Genomic DNA, 15,853 nt, shown 5'->3' on the forward strand with positions numbered 1-15,853 from the left:
TTCCAAATATTTTCTATGAATTTCACAGCAGAATAATACGCATTTTTGGAGGCATTTGCGCTTTCTGTTTGCTCATAAATCTATTATTGCGTCAAAATTGAGCGGTCACCGATATGTAAATAAGTGATAATAATAAATTTTAATTAAAATTTAAATAAGTGATTTTCACTTATGTACTTAGTGGTAAATATGTGCACATAAATACATACTATATATGTTTACATCTACATACATTCATATATAACTGTTGCATAGTATATGTAAATGTATATCTGATTCAATATGCGAAAAGAACTGAAGTCAACTTATGTTAATGGGAGGAAATTTAGTTATTTTGAGCAACCGATTCGAGACTCGCTGTTGGGTTTCATCTCTAACAACATAATAGTAGTAAGAAGTCTTAAATAACTGTAAAATATATATGAAGCAAGCGATCGAAGTTCTATTATAGAATAATATGCCTTTTATATGTTAATTCGACATAAGCTATTTTAAGTTGTCATTCTAAGTTATTATATAAACTCATATAATTAATTATGTGTTTTTAGTGGCACTGCCGCGGCACAAAACACATACATATTTAAGTTGGCGCACTCTACTGTGCATACATAATTTAAAATTTCGCAATAGCAAAAATAACAAATTGCATTTGCAACCGATTTTCCATCGTCAAATCAGCAACAATGAGTAGTGCTTAGTGTGGAAAGCCAGTAAGTGAGCGTCCTGCTCTAAATACTTTTTAATTGCGCCATTTTCTAATGACAGGCGCACTCACACATGCACAAGCATATGCACACATGTGCTCTGTATGTGAGTGTGTTTGTGCAATCATTAGTTATTAGTGTTGTGCATCAGCGAGCGCAAGCTGGCAGCGCAAAGCTGTCGTATGATTTATTAAATCGGATTCCGGTGGCTTAACTTTAGCTGTTCGATTTTCATTGTTTAGTTGGCAATAAATTGTGTAAAAAAGTTTGCAATAATTTCATCCAAAAATACTGTTATATGAAATTAGGTCATTTCCGAGAACATTTTGGTTTTCGCTGTTTTTGTTTTTCTTGTTGTTCGGTTTTATGCCAAAGATTTATGACCAATTGATAATTTCGTGTTTTCAAATTAAAATTTATTTATTTGCAATAAAATAAAAGAAATTTAATCAAAACGAAATTCCATGAATCATTTCGCATGTGATTTTCCTTCCGTGTAAAAGTGTGCCATTTCCTTTTACAGTTATGGTTTATGGAGTTTAACGCTATTTTTTTAGGTATTTTAATTAAAAAATGTGTTCAATTCACCATTTAATTATATATGAGTTTTTACGAAAAGTTTTATTGTACCGAGTTTATAAATTTAAGTGTTGCAGATCGCAGCTGGAGACTCCGTGAAGGCCTTGAGATTTGCCAATATATAGAAACTCCCACAAATGTAAAATCGCCTTTAAAGGGTTTGTTGATTTCATCACGAGATTCTTTGTTTAGCAGAAATTCTAAGGCTGGTTTCTGAGCTTATGTTTTTATAGCTAGATCATTGTAATATTTGTGTCCACATCTTATAGAAGGGTCTCACTCATTCCTCGAGTTGATGGTTTGAATGTGTTTCCTAGGTTATTAACTTCGTTGGTTTTTAAGAAAAAAGGAAAAATATTTTTATAATGGTAGTATAAAAGGGATGTTAATATCTGAAATAGGCATTTATAAAATAAAGTTGCCACCTTTCGAAAATTATTAAAAACTAAAATATAAAAGATGAATGTAGATCGATAAAAGAAGAGTTTTAGAAGGCGAGAACTCTTATTTGAAAGTGTTTTGGAGTAGAGTTGCCAAAGTTAAAAAAAAATGTATTTGCAAATGCGTAAAATACAAAAAAAGTTTAACGTATGCCAAATATGACGTATTTAAGAAAGACTTCCAGTAAGTAATCGTTATCTCATTCGTCAAAATTTATTATGGAATAGGGATGCCACCTTCCAAATGAAGCAAAACTCACCAAGTATGACAAAATGTGTGCTAATGCTGTCTAGTAAAAAGTTACACAGGATATCTCTGCTGTAAAAAATATTTAAATGAAGTTGCCACCGAGTGGTTTCAGGCAAAACACTTTGGAAGCATCTAATCTAAAAACAACAATCGTACAGCAGATGAACCTACTCTCTGCTCATTAGCAGCTCCAGCAATCAACATTAGAAGTAACAGTTATCAGAAAGCGATTCCTTAATTCTACCACATCCACTCATCCCGTAAAACTCACACATACTCTGCTGCACAAATACACAAAAACCAACTGTGTAGTTGTACACATTTTTTGCCCTATTTCCAACGGAAGACTAATCCAAAGATTTGCTCAAAGAGCCGAAAACCTTGCTGGCATGCTTATGAGCTTTCTTGGTAATTTGCTCTCATTAAGCCGCTTATTTGGCTGGCAAAGTGCAGTGGTTCACCGCATGCAGTGACGGTTGCAGCGGCGGCGGCAGCGGCTAATCAAAGTTGCTTGGATGTGCATTTAATGCCGCTTCTTTTCATTGCACTCGCAATCTTACTCTTCAGGTTGCAAGCAAATATGCCTCCTTAGTCATGTATAAGCGATCTTTATAGCAGCAAAGACGTTTGTGAGTTTATTTGTAGACCTCGTATGTTTGTAGAGCTATGCTCTAATTTTGAAAGCTACTTTATGACGCGTTAATGAATTGCTGATTTATGGCATATGTACTCGTGAAGTGCTGATTAAAAGTCACAGCTTATCTCTGTCTTTATCGGCTTAAGCTGAACTGCAAAACTTAAAAGACTTGATTCTCGTCCAATTCGGCTAAAAGCTTTGTGATAAACTCGTTTATGCATTCTTTTGAGAACATTTATTAAAATGATTTGTTATATAAGTCAAACCTTCAATTAAATTTGTATTTTTCTTTACAGAAATCTGCACGGATTGCAATTTTGTGTAGGCATTGGTAAGAAAATTATTGATAATGTAATATTTATTAATTTGCTCAGACATTTCCCGAAAAGTAATCAGTTTTAGAAAAAACTTAGTATGAAAATAAAAAATAGTAAAAATAATTGTTTAGGAAAGCTTTTTTTTTATAATTTCAGAGTTGAAGAAAGTAACACTCAGGTGAATAATATGAAATAGGTTAGGTTAGGTAACACCATATTATACCATACCATGTATGGACCTTCAGGTCCATGGGACTAATAATACGATTTGAAGTTCATATTTAAATAGATACTTTGTAGGAAAATTCACCTAGATTACTTAAATTAAAAGTTTTTAATCACTCTCAAGCTGGAAAGGATTGGTACAAATTTAGACTTTTGATGAAAAGTTGGCTTCCCAAGGAAAAAGTCTTGTTTGTGAAAAGTAAACACTTCAGGGTTTTTTAAAATCGACATTATTATCTAAAATCTATGACTTTCGTCACTATTTGATATATAGTACATAAGTACATATCTAAAAAGATCGTGTGAAATTTTAAAGTCGATCAATCATCAGCGTTTTGAGAAGTTTTGGAAGCTGATTACACTAAGTTAAAAAAATGCTCGTATCTCAAATTTTTGAAGAATAATCTTAAAAATAGGCACATTCTATACACCTATGTATAAGAAAAAACGAAAATATTTCTTTTGTATATTCAGAAGTGGGCCTAACCCTTAAAGATTAATTCTTGTACTGGAAAAGATAAATAAATAATCTGTAGCTAGAAGATGACATTCGTAGCCGTGTTGCAGCAAAAGCAAACATACATATCGTCACCTGAAATGCAAAATAACGTAACATCACTTTTCGTAGGTTTACAGGAGAAGCAAAAAACCGTATAAAAAGAAAACCACTTGAGATATTGAAACAAAATTTTCAAATCTGAATTAACATGAAACTATAAGTATATTTTAGAAAAAAAATAATGAAAAAATTAAAAGAAATTTATAGTAGGCGTCTTACGTTATTTTGAATTTTCATTTCTGAAACAAAATAACATATGATCAATGTAAATTTGTATAAAAATTAAAAATTTGAATATTAATACTTTTTTTTATTTTAAATAAAAACAGTTGCAAGTTTTTCACATTTCATGTTATTTTTATTATTAATATATACGTAAGTACTAGAAAAAATTTAAATATTTCAAGCTAAAAAATGAGGATAATGTTTAATTATTATTTATTAAAAGACTAATTATTCAAAAGGTATATTATAATAAAAGTAATAACAGTCTGCTGGAATTAAAGCTTTTAGGTCCTGCAGATGTTGCCATTTCTTCTTAGTTATTGTTAAACTTTGCAAAATAATAGGCTGTTGAATTCCTAAAAAAGCACGGGTCTGATCACTTGGATCATGGAGTCGGTAAACCGAACTATGGCGGCTCTTTCTCTACCCATATACCGAAGGAGTTGTGGGTGGGAAGAAGCCGTTGGAGAAAAGGGACAGTGAGCTTCTTCACGGATGGGTCAAAGGTGGAGGGGTCTACTGTCAGGAGCTCTCTATCAACTCCCGTTTCTCCAACTTCCTAAGTATTGCAGTGTCTTCCAGGCCGAGATTGGAGCCATTAAGGTAGCAGTAGATTTACTACTCCGGAGTGCAGCCTCCTTCAGAGGAGTGACCATCGACTCATATAACAGAGCGGCGGTTCCTGCCTTGAACTCATTAACAATTAGAGAGTTCAGAGCTGATCGAAAACCTAACCTCGCTATCAATAGCATCGAGTGCCTTTGTGATAAGAATGATATGAGTGCCACAGTGCCACAGCGGAATCACAGGAAACATGAGAAGAGGCACCCTAGAACCGCTATCGGTAGAATGGGAGCCGATCTGTGCTCCCGTATCCTATTCTATTACTGCTGGGCCACAATTTTTACACACGCTGTTGAAAAAGTCTTTTGTCCCAAGATCGTTCGCATGAGATCTAGTGATCTCTTTGCCATCAGTATAAGGCTGGGGATCCTACCAGATGCCATCTGCAGAAGCTGTATGGAAGAAGATTAGGTGGGAACAACTCAACACTTCCTTCTTGGCTGTCTTGCGTTAGGGAGGTCAGGACTTAATCACTTGGGGGCGCATACCTTCAGACATCCCTCCGAACTGGTGGGAAGCGTTTTGCTAATTTATAAGTTCGAACACAGGAGTTCTTCTTTTCTATGGCCTCACAAAGGACTACATACATATATGTATTAGTAGTCCATGTTCGATCAACGATGTAGCCTAAACTAAACAAAGCACATTGATCACTAAAAATAAACATAAACAATAAATGAAGGCTAACTTCGATATAAAACAAAAACACTCTGTTATATTTACATACTTGAGTGATGATACGTTCTTTTGTTTAACGAAATCAAGCACATGATGATACGTGTTTTTGAATTTTTAATATAGCTTGGGTATTTTTGATCGCAGAAGCTTAAAATTTGCTACACATATGTAATATGATGTGGTGAATCGTAATCAGTAAAAAACTCAATTTTGAATTTTTTGATGATACGTTATTTTGCATTTCAGGTGACGATATACTACTGTGAGCAAAAAAATAAGACTTTTTAATTAAAATTTCGCGCGAAAACCCATTCGTCGAAATATTTTTTTTTTTTTAGGTTGGTATGACTCTCAGTGACATCTATGTCATATGTCACATCGAAATTATTATTAATGTTTAGTATTTTAAAAAAAATTTCATCAAATTTTGTGTGGGGAATCAAATTTCTATTTCCGAAACAGAATGTTGGAAAATACCTTTGGTGATAATTGTTTATCACAAGCAAGAGTTTTTGATTGGAAAAAATTATTCGAAAAGGGTCGAGAACGTTCTGCCGACGAACCACGTCCAAGGCGGCCATCAACTTTAACTGATGATCAACACGTCAATAAAATAAAAAAATTGGAGACCGGCATCATGGGAATATCAGAAAGATCAGTGAAAATCCTTTTGAAAGATCATCTGTGCATTGAGTCTTGGATCTATGCTTACGACCAGGAAACACACGAATAATAGGCCAAATATCGTGGAAAAGGTGAGCCGGAATTATGTGCGAAAAACTCTTGGTTTTTTGCTAGGAATTTTAGACTTCGTCTGGCAAAGACGGAACTTCGGGGAGATAGTACTGAGATTATCCTATCTGATCCTCTACCAAACGGCATTCGAAAAATTCACTTAGGTAAATGGTGTACTTGTAATACACTTTTTTGAAAAAAGTGGAAACTCAGTTGTGAAACTTTTTACCTCTAGATAGTTTTTGAACACCATCTGTTTGACAATCATATTATAGTATTTGATATAGATAGATATCTCACCGGTTAATGTTTTTAATAAATAAAAATGTGCTACCTGTTGGACTTTATTTCTAATATAGATTTCCTTAAACTATAATAAATGATAGCAATTTGGTAGTTATACTTCATTTACATTTTGAACTAAATTTTATTATTCAAGCAGATGACAGCTCTTTCAACAATATTTAAATTACATAAAATCACTCTCCTGGTTGATTTAATTGATAGGAAAATGTCAACATATTTTTTCAGTAGTTGATATTCTCCATATAAAGGAATATACAGGAAGATTTTGAGCTATAATACTTTAATTTTGCAATAGCTGAACTCTTTGGCACAATTTCCAGACAAAGGAAAGTAAAAGTATGAGCAACAGGAAATAAAATTGGCCCCAAATCATTTAAAACAATAGATAAGTAAGAAAGTGCTGATTTCGAAAGTAAAATAAGTAGTTGAAATTGCAGAAAACACACTTAATGTGAAGTATCACAATAATGAGCACAAATCTCAGCAAATAAAACTTAGTAGCAAACTGCCATTTTACACAACAAAACAAAGTGCCATAACCTTAAATTCCTTCAAGTTTCATTCCATTTAATTAAATTACAAACCTTTCATTTGCCTTTCGCTTTGATTTAATCATTTGTGACCTTTAATCGGACGCTGTTGGCTTTTCTTTCGATTGTATGGAAATAATGTCTTCACTTTTACAGCCACTTGCATTAATTAATGCTTTGCAGAAAAAAGAGAGAAGAGCGACAATTTAGCAGCGTCTTCGACTACGTTTCTCACATTCCCAGGTCATTTACAACGATTTCAACTCATTTCTCATTTCTTTTCGTTTTTTCTGTTTTGTTTTAATGTTCTGGAAAGTGAACGGTATTAATACTTAATACGCGCGGCGCAAAGTGACTGTGTCCAATGTCTACTTTGAGTTGCATTACTTTGGATTGGCGCTTGTCGTTGTTGTTATTGTTGTTGACATAGCTGTTGCATTTATTTCTAGAATTGCTGCCACCGATGTTGTTATCTTATCAACGACGGTAACTTTTAAATAGTTCTTACTCTCGAGCATTGAGCGGACGCTGGGGTAAGGCGCCTGGCCTTGTTGGCTTGAAAGTCGAAAGCGAAAGACCGGAAAGCGCAAAGAGAAAACTCACATCGCGCTACAAACGCGATGGTCGATGGTCAGAACGGTTGGACGTTTCGTCGGCGGTAAGTTGAGATATTAAATGCACAACCTTGTAAGTGGATGGGTCAACGCTTAGTTTAGGAGTTTGCTGCTTCAGTTGGTTTCGTAATTTCACTTTTACTGCTTGTGTTTGCTTGTAGAACTTAAGTTGTCGTTGTTTTTTACGATTCTACAGGACCTTGTCTGATTCAGTGCGGATACAACAAACTTTTGTTTTAGAGACTGAGCACCTAAGGCTACTCACACATGACACAACTGAGCAAAATAATGGATGCTGCTTAGTCGATGTTTAAGATCTTAGGCCTTTTGATGACTCGAACAGCAAGACCATAGGTGTAGCATTTTCAAATAAAAACAACAATGAAATCAACGTCGGTTAAAATAACCTTCACAAATAGTCTCCGGGGTTTCCTTTTGGTTGTAACAAATTCCGTGGCCAGATTAATATGTATACGTATACCCTGGTCATGGTATAAATATAGTAGCACCAGTATTACGCAGTATTACCAAATACCTTCAACGAAATTTTAGCTGAGTTGAGCGTTTTTTGACATGTACTAACAAAATAAAATTTATTATATGTTAAAGGGGTCTATGGATAATACCTTCCTTTCTTTTGTAACTCTTCGTGAGTTTCCATTTTAAGAGTACGACGCAAACAAATCATATGATTTCTCACCGTTTCATCTAGCTCTGCATTAGCCATTTGTACTAATTTCCTCATTTGATCTCATCAATGTCGTCAATGTTTTATTCCTACTCGTAATTTGCGTTCCCGTACTTTTCCTCATTATTTTACTTTCAATTTTAATTTCTATTTCTTTCGCCTTTTAAACTTGTCTGCTTATCCGGGTAATAGAAATCGTCATTGTAGTCACTGAATATTAATGTGCAAAATATCGCAGTCAAAGGAAAGCTTTTAAAAGTTCAAATAATACGAGTGAAAGCTACACGGCAAAGCGTTGGGAGTATATTATTGTGTGAAGATATATTTTTCTGCGTAGATGGTCAAAAAATTTAATGAATTTTTACACTGACCTATCGTGGGAACCCTCTATTTTCTGAATTATTATTATAATGGTAGTAAAACCTTTTTTGCTTTTGGGTTAGTCATTGCTTATTAGGGATAGTAGTATTCAAAATTATTATGACTTATTCTGCTATAAAAGGGGGGCATGTGATCGTAAAATTTCCGACAAAAAAAATAAGAGACAATTTTCGCTATAGATTCCACCTAAAGAAATATAATTTCTCACGCAATGTTCAGGTAATATTATTGCCAACTTTTCTTCTATGAAAATATTGCCAGCCATTTTTAGTAAATTTCAACTGCAGTCTACCAAATTAGCAGTTGCGCCAAATAATACAGTATGTTTTTATAACTGCAGCACCAAATTCCTCTCTCTATCAGCTTAAAATATTTTAATAATAATCCAAAAGTGGTAAATCGTGTAACCGAAAGTTTATTAACCTTTAAGTGAAAGGTATCCGAAAGCTTTTCTCTTTCATATTTAGTTTTTAGTGAAAGGTCTCTGAAAGCTTTTCTCTTTCATAAGGAGTTGTTCCAAACACAGAGTGCATACTTTTACATGAGGTAAGTTTTCTATAAATATTTCAAATTCTAATGAAAAATTCGAAATCTATTTTCACAGTGTTTGCAATTATGATTATCTTCTCCAGACAGATTCAAGTATAAGATTTTAAATAAGCAGTGATTGCCTTGGCCATTGGAGCGTAGCTAGACTTTTTCCACGTTTCCTCGATAGAATGCACCTGCAATGGCGGCCAACTTATGCATTTGCTGTATTTAACTGTACTTCTTTCTTGGTGAAGACGACTAACCGTTATGGCCGCTTATTGCCGTCGTTTGCCACTCGGTGTTTGTGCTAGCCAATTAGTTCTTAATTTACAATTTGCATTGCACTTTGCAAATGTCTAACTGGGCTGCAGAGAACAGTTCAGGTGTATATTTACTATATAAAAATATATATACTTTTATACAACATACATACATATGTATATAGACATAACCACATTCAGCAGCGCATTTGAATGACGGGCAGCGCGAAACCGCATAAAAGGCGTAAAAAGCAAAACTGCTTTTCATAAAACAGACCTGACAGGCGGACAAACGAATTCGAAAAGTTTTGCTTTTCAGAAAATGAAAAACGCAACAAGAAGAAGTTCGCAAAAAATGCTAAAAGTCAATGGCAAACTTTCTTCTATTACTTTTACTTGTTTATCTATTTGCTTTTAAGTGGTTTCGCTTTTCTGATGATTTTAATTTTTTTCAATTGTCGGTTACTGTCTTCCTGGTCTGTTCTTATTGAACTTTTGAAAAGGTGCTTTCTTTTGAGTCTCATAGTTTTTAGTTGAGAGTATAACATATTTATTTTTTTAATTACTTAATTCTCTGAAAAGATAACGGTTACTAGAAATTAATTTGGCGTTTATTCTCCATGTATAAATAAGCTTTCCGAAGGTTAAAGAAGCCTGGCAAGCCTATGAACTTAAGAGATCTTTAATAAAAGATGACTGAGAGATCATTTTCTAAACTTTCTGAAAGTTCAATAGGACACCCGCTGAGATATTGCTCGAATGTTTCATCAACCTTACCTTAAACCATGATTATATTGATTTTTTCTTACGCTCCTTCGGAATTGAAGACTTTAGAATTTGAGGATGTGGGATATTAATAAGTATCCCTAATGACATCTATGACATAAAGAGACTTTCTTATCTGAGGTTAATTTAATTTGATAGGAGAGGTAAAAGGGTGGTGTATCAAAATTGGGCTGATGAAATTCAAATCATTTTAATATTTCTTATATAAAGATATCTGTTTTAATAGTTTTGGTTAGGTGGTTCACAAAGAATAATATTTATCAATGCACACTGATAATTTTTAACTGATTTGTAACTAGAAAGACGCATATTTTGGGTTAAAAAAATCTGGTATAGTACAGACAAAGTTAAAAGTTGTTAAGCACTTTGTTCAAGCTATTAATATGTAATTTCTGTGTAAATTTCTCACTGAGAAATTGCAACCCTTACCTTAAAGAACCACGTTGATTAAAACTCACACCAACCATAATGCCTTGTCAATGCAATGTTCACAATGTTCAATAAAGCATTGGTGGTGTAAGATTGCAGAAGCATATAATACAACAGCAATTGAACGCAAGAAATGGGAACGCAATAATTATTGTTGTAAAATCCCTACTCCAAGCTTTCAATTGCATGTGGAAACCGCCTACAGCTAAGACTACTAATTTACCGACGTACCATGTATACGTACCATGCATAAGCAGAGACTTTTTCGCTTCAAACATCGGAACAAAAAAGATGAAGTACGGAAGATAAGTTCGGTCGAAATCAGGCAGTGGTATCAATTTAAAATAAATTATATATCCAGGCTTTAGTTTCGGTCTTATATGATCTCTTTATAACTATATGTTACGAAGATATCAACAGTCGTGTTCGATGTTTTTCTTAAGAGAGTAAGAGACAAAAAAGTAAAAATTAAGGCATATTTTCCATTAAAGATGCAATTTCCATGTATCGAGGCAATTGTCTTCACATTACCATCGCGGGTTATTCGAGGTGTAATTACTATGTTATATCCGCTCGGCAATAGAGATATCTATTCAATAAATACTCATACACTAACCTGAAGAAGACCTCTGCTTTAAGAAAACTCAAAAAACCAACCGCGGACATGAGGAGTTGGGATCTGGATCTATTTCTTAAAATTTTCTGTTACAGAATCGTAGAATATCTGTTACCGAATTTTTACAACCAATAAACTTAAGTTTTGTATAAAGCTGTCGAAGATCTTCGCAGATTACTGAGAGCGATAGAAGTAGTACCTGCCGGATTAGTCAAATTAATTGTTATTAAATAACGATTAACAATGTAAAGGGCGCTATTGACCGATTCCGTATATTTTTGTAACCGATACAATTGTTTTGAGATTTCTTAACGTTGATTCTCACTTTTTCGCATCCCAATAAACCGTTAGATTAGCAGAATTCCTCCAAGCGGCAACCAACGCATTGCACACGGGTATAAAAGCAAACGGGGACAACGCTGGCGTCGACACGCGCATGTCAATAATGACGTTGCAAGCTATGAGTATGCCAGTGGCATGCCACACATTTTTAAAAGCATTTTGTAATTATAGCAAAATGCATATATGCATGTGTGCTACCTGAACGCGGCCGGGATAATGATTTCGTGCAAATCCATATCCCAAAGGATGCACAGAATGTGGCGTAAGTACGAGTATGTACATATGTCTCGCGCTTGTGGCGGCGCAGTCGCTAAGCAATTTTCGCGTAAAAATAGTAATAATAGTGCGATGAAATCACGAAGCTTTTACTGTGGCGACTGGTGAAAGCCTTTAAATTTATTAAAATTCACTTTTAATAGCTTATTTGCATGCGAGTGGGAAAATTGCCTCAGCGAGCGCCTGGAATGGCGTATGATAGTCACGAAGAAGGCGGAGAATGTGGAATGCCACGCTGTGACATTAGTGCAACAACATGACAGCCGTCATGGCAAAGGTGCTGTACGGGTAAAGAATTTAAATGCGCAAGATAAAGTCTGTAAAAAAATCAGTCGAAAAACAACAACCAAACATATATACATAATCCACACACGCACTTGCATATTCAATATTTTATATACATATATATGTACTATACTCGTAAATGTGGGTAGTGTTTTGGCATATCTGTGGCAAATTTCATTGGCCTTCCTATTGGCTGTCGCGCGTCGCATCTCTCCCTACAAGAAGCGACGTTTGCTGTGAGTCAGGCTGCCCTTTTCAAACGGCAGTTTTTGCCAGCTAAATTTGCGTGCCTTTGTCACGTGCTCCCTCCTGAGACTATGGCGAAGACGCCTTTTCGCAGCCGGTGCAAAACCAGCAGCGGCGCGTAAAACCAACAACAACCAGTGCAAAGCTAAACGCATAGCGTGTTCCTGCCCTGTTATGGACAAGCTGCCGAGCAAAACTGTGCGTGTGTTCGTTGAGGAAAGTCAAATGTCATGTTTGTGTCATGTTTTGAGTTTGTTCGGCTTCATTTTGCTCGCACGTTCGCTTTTTTTACGTCTTTTGTTTTTGTTGTGTAGCCCTCAAATTTTCTTAAGAGCATGCAAATAGTTACTTATTTGTGTTTATGTATTTATTTATTTTTGCTTAAGGTGAAAGCTATCCATTTTCCACTGACGTTCGTGTCTGGAGGCAGGCATATTTGATTATGGGCTTTTAATAGACAGCAGTGGGTGTGTGATGCTTTGCTATAGATGATAGACTGACAAATGGCTTCTATCATCTATAGCGGAGTCGCACATCAGCAAGAGCAAGAGCATCCCTTTCTTTATCTGATATGCTGCTTTAAATTTTAATAATGTTGCTATCGATTACTGCAGCAATAAACAAGTAGTTTCTTTAGATATAAATAAGAATGTAAGTGTTCACCCTAAAGACTTAGCCTTAGCAACGGAGGTCTTCTTAAGTATTTTAACAACTCATTACGGCGATTCTCTTGCTCTTGCAAGATTGCAAAAATCTTATAACGAAATATACAAGGGCTCGAGAGCACCCATTGCGGAATATAGTGATATATGAACGGCTGATTCGGTCAATTTATTGTTAATGACTATTGTGAATTGGCGCTCCTTCTGCATTCATTGTTAACAAAAAAACTGTAACAAATCTTTATAATTTAAATAGAAAATATAAAATATATTTAAAATTTACCTTCCTCAGCAATTTAACATCAAACTACTTATTTAAGTAAACTGACAGCTAGCACAGGGTTGCAATTATTTTTTTACGTGTCATTGCACGAAACTAAACATGGGTTTTCGTCTGGCATATTTTACAGGCCTTGCAAATATTTTTCTGCGTGTGTTTGCTGTTGTGCCGTTGCATTAGGTGGAAAAATCTGCAACTCGTGCACCGTACAAGGGTTTTGCAAGAGCAAGTCCCCCCATTGAATATAAAAATTGCGTAATTGGGGATTTCGAATGCTTATGTGAGTAATGTTAGTCCAATTCTTATATTGAGGCACCAACTGCTGATATCCAAATAAAATATGCAAAAATCGGCTTCACGAAATTAGTCTAAATTTAAACTGCCGCGTTGTAGTAATCGAAATGCATAACCAACACTCAGGTTAGAAAAGTTATTGCATCCTTTATCTTGCGAACAATATTGAGAATTTTTGGTCGGAAAATTCAGGGGTGCTATCTTATTGGTAACACTGGGTTACATTGATTTCCATGTTCAAGAAATAAGATCGGGTAAGGATGCATTTGTGCTCACAATTCCAAACATAACATAAAAAAAACAAAAGAAATATTTATAACGACAGTTTAGTTTAGACTCAGAGACAACTGTCGAAAACATATGTTATATCTTACCGCCTTTTGTAAGTTCTTCCTCTATACTTTTCTAGTTAACAATATTCTTTTAAGGACCAGCAGAATTCTGCCACAAAGGAACGATCCAGTCAACCTTGATAACTTTCTTCCATCACTTTTAGATCCGGGTGGAAAGCTCTCACTTCGCTTCTCACCGGAGCAGTCATAACTTTAATAAAATATGTATCTTTGATGAATTACCGTTTTTGAGGATCAACAAGGTGTGTATCTTTCAGCTTTTCTCTACTTAGTTTGGACATTTTTTACAAATGTCACTATAACAATATCTTTCTACGTCCAACCTTTTGAAAAACTCATACTTATCTTGATCCCATAGTAAATCGTAGGACCCATTTTTTCAGAACATAACTTTGTTGTAGATGTTTCACCCTCTTATTTACTTCCTCTTCTTACACCGAGGATATTTGGTGAGTCATACATGCGAATTACTTTTGAAACGAAAATGAGGTTTTCATTGAGTAAAGCGGGACATGTTGCAGACTGTAAATGAAGATATCTCCATTTTTGATTTTCGGTAAAGTCTTTAAACATTCCAAATAACTTTGCGCATATTTTCGGAAAGCAGCCTGAGCGTTAGGGTCAAGTGACGTTTGCGTACACAAAAGAGGTACGATCAGCATTATGAGCTGATGCGATTTAGCAAGGCTCGTATGTCTATATTCAAGGCAGCGCTACTGTCTCCGAACAAATTGTATGCCATTAAAACGACCGATCACGAATGATTATAATTTTCTCAAAGATCCCGCTTGATTTCCAAAAACTTTCTACTTAAATTATAAGTCTGCTGCTTACAATTTTATTATAAACTGCCATTCACTGCCTAATATTTACTTATTTGCATAAATGTGTGAAATGCAAATATTTTCGAAACAAAATAAATCGGAAGTTTCAAGCAAAACTGCTGGATAAATTTTATCAGCATCTTGGTCAAGCAAAAAGCGCAAAAGAGAAAATAATGAAAGCAATAAAGCAAAGCGCCAGAAGTAGCGGCAACCAATAAAAACTTTTATGGATATTAACTAGCGCACACACAAACATACACACGTATATAGAAATATACAGTTACTATATATAGTAAGTAAAGAAATGCAAGTAGCTTCCTGGGCAGTAACAGGCAACAGTCATCAAGGCTGGAGCCCAGCAGCGGAAGCGAATGAGATGTACAACAACCCGCTATTGGAATATGCCTTTGAAATCTCAGCAGCAGACAGACGGCAAGAGTATATATTTCTTCCAAAATTCAAGCACAAAAGATGCACAATTCAAGAACAGGAAAAATTCGACGGAATATTAAGTGGCATCAAGAAAAGGAGAGCGATTGTGTAACTGAAATATTTTCGAAGGGAAAAGTTGCAGATTTTTTTCAGGCCACTGCCTTTGCGGCAGACAATGCCATGTGTGCCAGTGTGAGTTTTCGAAAAAATATGAATATCAATTCAATGTTGAATTGGCCCACGGCACAAGTGTAGCGCATAAATGCGAATGCGATAGCTAATGCCAATGATAGCTATGTATGCGATACTCTCAACGGTTTTTTGGGCAATACTCGCATTGAACAAAAAACAAACAAAAACATGAAGAAGCATAAAGGAATCAAAATTTCGCAGAAGAGTGAATTGTAAAGCATACTTAACGGCGCAATGGCACGTTGTTTTACATTTTTGATTTTTACTGCCTTGTTGCTGTTGTTGTTGCTTCTAGGTATGCTATTTTTTCGTATTTCTTCAACTTTGTGTCTTTATTTTCGGGTTTCGTACGATGTTATGAAAAAGTACTGCCGCAATGTGAAGGACCGGGCAAGATGGTTGCGGGGAAGAAATATTGCACAAATTGTTATTTTAACTGCAGTGCAATATCTGCCCGCTTCGATAGCAACTTTCTGACACCCACCCACCCCTCCGATTACCATATAGTATGTTGGGTGGCGGAGCGGAGGGCGCATCAGCAGTGGCAGCAAAT

The 15,853-nt window shown here is 35.2% G+C and overlaps 1 protein-coding gene across 3 annotated transcripts in view; it reads left to right on the forward strand.

The window, feature by feature from the left end:
- The window catches only part of LOC126763353 (connectin), a 397,643-nt gene that overhangs the window by 171,448 nt on the left and 210,342 nt on the right, over positions 1-15,853 (forward strand). For all 3 annotated transcript variants that reach the window (XM_050480755.1, XM_050480758.1, XM_050480759.1), the window contains exon 4: positions 2,907-2,941. The gene's annotated coding sequence lies outside the window, so the exon portion shown is untranslated. The remainder of the gene's footprint in view (positions 1-2,906; positions 2,942-15,853) is intronic.

The sequence above is a fragment of the Bactrocera neohumeralis genome, chromosome 6 (genome assembly GCF_024586455.1).
Source record: "Bactrocera neohumeralis isolate Rockhampton chromosome 6, APGP_CSIRO_Bneo_wtdbg2-racon-allhic-juicebox.fasta_v2, whole genome shotgun sequence".
NCBI lineage: Eukaryota > Metazoa > Arthropoda > Insecta > Diptera > Tephritidae > Bactrocera > Bactrocera neohumeralis.